The following is a 5,031-nucleotide window of genomic DNA, read 5'->3' as shown; positions in this document are numbered from 1 at the left end:
AAATGATGTATGTATGGATTGTGATAAGAATTGTATGAGCCCCAATAAAACAATTTTAACAAAAACCAAAACAACAAATGTTGATATACAAATAGACCAGAATATGGTGAGCCCTGGTGGCATACTGGTTACCCCTTGGGCTGTAATGGCAAGATCAGCAGTTTGAAACCCCCAGGGAGAAAGATGGGCTTTCTACTCCCATAAAGTGATACAACCTCAGAAACGCACAGGGCAGTTCTGTCCTGTCCTGTTAGAATCTCTGTGAGTCAGCACGGACTCAGTGGCAGTGAGTCTGCTTTTGTTTTGGGGGGTTATGAGGAGTTTTCCTTGACACAAGTAACACACTTAGCGGCTGAGTGAGAAGTTCAATATTTAATCTACCCAGCGACACTTTAGAAGAATGGTCGGGAAATGTACATCTGAAAATGAATCCCCAAGAACCCTATGTAACCCAAACTAGATGGTGATGGGCACCTACTACAAACCATCTTAATCAAGACAGAAATAGATCAGCCCTTATAAAACGGGGGGAGATATGGAACAGAACTCAAATCCCACCACCACCACCACCACCAGAAAGAAAGAAAGTAACAGATTGGTGGGGATTCAATGCGTCCTTGAGACTAAATTGTACTGAGATACTCTTAAAACCTTGAACTGAAGCAACCCCTCGGGTCACCTTGCAGCTAAACAGAAAATTGGCATACGCAAAAAATTTTGAGTATCACTCATAAATCCTGTACTCCTTTAAAAATATTGTCTATGTAAGACCAAATAAGGAGCGTTGGTGGCGCAATGATTACCCGTTGGGTTGCAAACACGAAGATCAGCAGTTAGAGCAGCTGAGCATCAGGAGAAAGACAGGGCTTTCTACTTCATAGTTACAGTCTCCTTTTTGTATTCTATTGTTTTTGCTAGGTCTCCCAGAAAGACACAGGTGCATAGAGAGAATACTGATGCAAGGGGGGTTGGGAGGGTAAAGGGAATTGGAGAGCCAACCACACATTCGGGAGGAGGGAGCATTAGAACTGATTGTGTGCATGTATAAACAACTGTTTTTAAAAGCGATTTAAAGCTGATACCAGGGGATCAAATAGAAAGTAACTGTCTAGAAAATAATGATGGCAACATATGTACATGTACATATGTACAAAAATATATACAAATATGCTTGATGCAATTGATGTATGGATTGTTATAAGAGCTCTTAAAGGTCCACAAACAGAATTATTTATAGGCTTTTCTTTTTTGTTGTTGTTTTGTTTTGTTTTTGTGCTTATTATTGTTTGGGGTTTTGCATGTTTATCTAGATAAGATAGCCAGGATAAACAATCTGGAGGAGAAAACAATGAGACCAATGGTTCCCAGGGACATGAGAGGGGTTGGGGGGGATGCAGGGAAAGGAAGGGGTGTGCCAACAAACCCTGGGACAAGGAAACAGCGAGTGATCTGAAATTGATGGCAGGTAGGACGTAGGATGCCTGGTGGGGCTTGATCAAGCACAATGTAGCTGAGAGGAATTACTGAAAATGACAGGTTGAACATGATAGTGGGACAAAGAGAAATTAGAAGTAAATAGGGGAAAGAACTAGAAGGCAAAAGATATTCATACAGGTCCAAATACAGGCATATACATATGTAAACATATTTATAGATAACAATAGGGAAATAGATCTATGCATATATATTTATATGTTAAGTATTCAGGTAGCAGATAGACCTTGGGCCTCTACTCAAGTACTCCCTCAACACAAGAACACTTCGTTCTAATAACCTGGCATTCCGTGATACTCACCTTCCTGACATGATCGCTGAAGACAAAGTGGGTGAATAAGCAAATGTGGTGAAGAAAGCTGATGGTGGCCAACTATCCAAAGACATAGCCTCTGGGGTCTTAAAGGCTTGAAGGTAAACAAGTGGCCATCTAGCTGAGAAGCAACAAAACCCGCATGGAAGAAGCACACCAGCCTATGTGATCATGAGGTGTCGATGGCATCAGTTATCAGGCATCAAAAACCCAGGACAAAAAAATCATAACGTGAATGAAGGGGAGGGAGGAGTGGAGTCCAAAGCCCATCTGTAGACAACTAGACATCCCCTCACAGAAGAGTCACAAGGAAGAGACCAGCCAGTTAGGGTGCAGTATAGCACGGATGAAATATACAACTTTTCTCTCATTCTTTTTTTGTTTTATTTTTTTATTTTTATTTTTTGTCTCTTTTTCCTCTAGTTCTTTAATGCTTCCTCCAGCCCCCCTCCTCCCCCTTCTCATGACCCCAATTCTACCTTAGAAATCTGGCTAGACCAGAGCATGTACACGGGTACAGATAAGAGCTGGAAAGACAGGGAATCCAGGACAGATAAACCTCTCAGCACCAATGATGAGAGTAGTGATACCAGGAAGGGAAGGGGAAGGTAGGGGGAGAATGGGGGAGCTGACCACAATAATCGACATATAACCCCCTCCCATGGGGATGAACAACAGAAAAATGGGTGATGGGAGACAGCAGTCAGTGTAAGACATGAAAAAAAATAATAATTTATAAATTATCAAGAGTTCATAAGGGAGGAAAGATGGGAGAGGGGGGGAAAATGAGCTGATACCAAGGGCTCAAGTAGAAAGAAAATGTTTTGGAAGTGATGATGGCAACATATGAACAAATGTGCTTGACACAATGGATGTATATATGGATTGTGATAAGAGTTGTACGAGCCCCCAATAAAATGATTTTAAAAATTAAATTAAATTAAAATAAATATTTAACTTGAAAAAGAGAGAGAGTTGTAAGAGCCCCCAATAGAATTATCTTTAATTAATTGATTGATTAACTAATTAAAAGCGATTTAACTATGGAAGTGTATGATATGTGAATATAATATCAAGAAAACTACTAACCTAAAAGAAACCAAACTTGACCTATGGTTACCATGGGTGAAGGAGGAAGAGTATTTGCTTAAGAGGCATTGAGTGTATGGGGGAATAATCATGTTTTTAAAAAGCAATCAAAGTGAAACCAGAAGGCAGAAGGCAAATGACACAAATTAATAAGTAACAACTGAATGACCATGTTAAAATATCTAATGGTGTTTGTAGTTTCATTCCTTCTCTGAAAATCAGATTCAATTTAATGAGTTGAGAGGTTTCCAAGGAGAAATCAGAGAATTAAAAAATTGTTTATCGTCTAGATAGAACAATCATTGAGTCACTGCATTTATTGTGGACTAAAAGCTGTCTATTTCCTGGTCCTACTCCCTTGCAGTTCATGAAATCGTTTTGTTCTAGGTGACACATTACAGAACAGGCTGTAACATTCCCACCCAAACCCTCCTCTGCTAGCCAGGTAACAGTAGATAAAGAAACAAGGAAGACGAACAGTGTCTCTTAGTCAATAACCTTCAGAGAGCAAGTTATAATTGGCTTCTGGTTCTAAGGGCAGTCTCTCCCCAATCCCCATTCATTTCTTCCTTGATCCTGAAGCGTTAAGTAAGGTGACCATGGAAGCTTTGGGTGTAATTGTGAACCCCTGGACCCAGAAAGAAACACAAATTGTGATGCTGGGGAACTCCTTGGGGAAAGTGGTCTGAGGCCAGATGGGGTGAAGCTGAGCAGCTCTGTGGTGGGCCTTGTGTTCTAAAACAGACATCCTTTTACTTTTCTATTTAAATTCCTCACTTCATTTTATTATATCAATTCTACAAAGTTCACCTGAGTCAACAAATGTGTTCTTCCAAAAGTAAAAACACCTTCATGAAAACCTGTGGTCTCCCATTGAGTGAAAATAGACCCAGTGGCTGTGCGATTTGCTTTGTTTCTTTATTTCAAATAAGGAGCCTTGCTGGCTTCGCTGGTTAACCAAATTGGACTGCAAGCCACAAAGTCAGCAGTTTGAATCCAGCTCGCTGTGGTTTTTTGGTGGATTCTTAGGAAGATGATCGGTTGCCAACTCTGTGCTCAGCACCGAGCATCAAAGATAACTATGAAACTGCAGAACGCACGAGGACTGCCCACCTGCGTGAACAATCTGGTAGGAAGAAAATATGTGTCTATAGACCTCACCTGACAATGTGCTTGTATGTTATCTTTTCTCCAATGTTGTGCTTTTTATTTTAAGTGATTTCTCACGGTTATTGACAAAGGCTGGCCCACTGAGAGCACCTGGTCCGAGACTCGTGTTCTAGGAAGTCCACTCAGTGAATGACCTGCACATGGACCACGGGGCAGGAGAGCGAGGCCTGCTTGGCAAGGAGGAGACATTTGGACTGGCCTTGGGGTGTGGAATGGGGTGGGGTCAGGGAGCTGATAAGGAACCCGGATGTGAGGAGCAGATGCCAGTCAGATTAGGTCAGGAGGGGGATGAGCTACATTTAAGAGCTTAGGCCCCTTGAGTCAAAAGAAAGGTATGCAAATGTAGGAACCGGCATGGCAGGCCCAGATTTGCATTTTCCAAAGATAAATTCAGCCATCAGCATTTCTGACTGAAGCACACTTGCCTTTTAAAAGCATTCCCTGGAAAGCGATTTCCAGGCGATGGGAAAGGAGTGAAGGCAAGGCTGGAGGGAGCAGCGCAGGGGGTATTTGGGAGTTGGCTCACTCGGACAGTCTAAAGGAGAATGACAGAAGCTGGCGCAGGAGAAATGAGATGGAGGCGCAAAGATATCTTGGCACATCCGAAGCTCAGGACGGTTGGTTTGGGACAGGCCGAGGTGTCGACGCCAGCTCGCTGCTCTTTGCAGTTTCTTCTGCACAGCCCACGGGCGAAGAAAACCTCTACATCTCGAAGTGGTTGGAATAAAATCAAGACGACAAAACATCTTTTGACAAGTCAGAATTCTAGGAGAATCCAATTTTAGTATTTCCTAAGGACGTTTTATTGTCGCCCAGCCGGGCCCATGTGTATATGTATCACCTGGGACAGCTTTCGCCCTACAGAGGTGAACACTGATACTGAAGACCGCAGGGCCCACAAAGCCTAAAATAGTTGCTCTGTGGCCCTTTAAGACGTTGGCAGGGACTGCCAAGGGAAGGCAGTA

The sequence above is a fragment of the Echinops telfairi genome, unplaced genomic scaffold (assembly GCF_000313985.2).
Source record: "Echinops telfairi isolate 266 unplaced genomic scaffold, ASM31398v2 ScPeMD7_7421;HRSCAF=8459, whole genome shotgun sequence".
Lineage (NCBI taxonomy): Eukaryota > Metazoa > Chordata > Mammalia > Afrosoricida > Tenrecidae > Echinops > Echinops telfairi.
The sequence above is the reverse complement of the archived record's forward strand: the minus strand, read 5'-3'. Positions refer to the sequence as shown.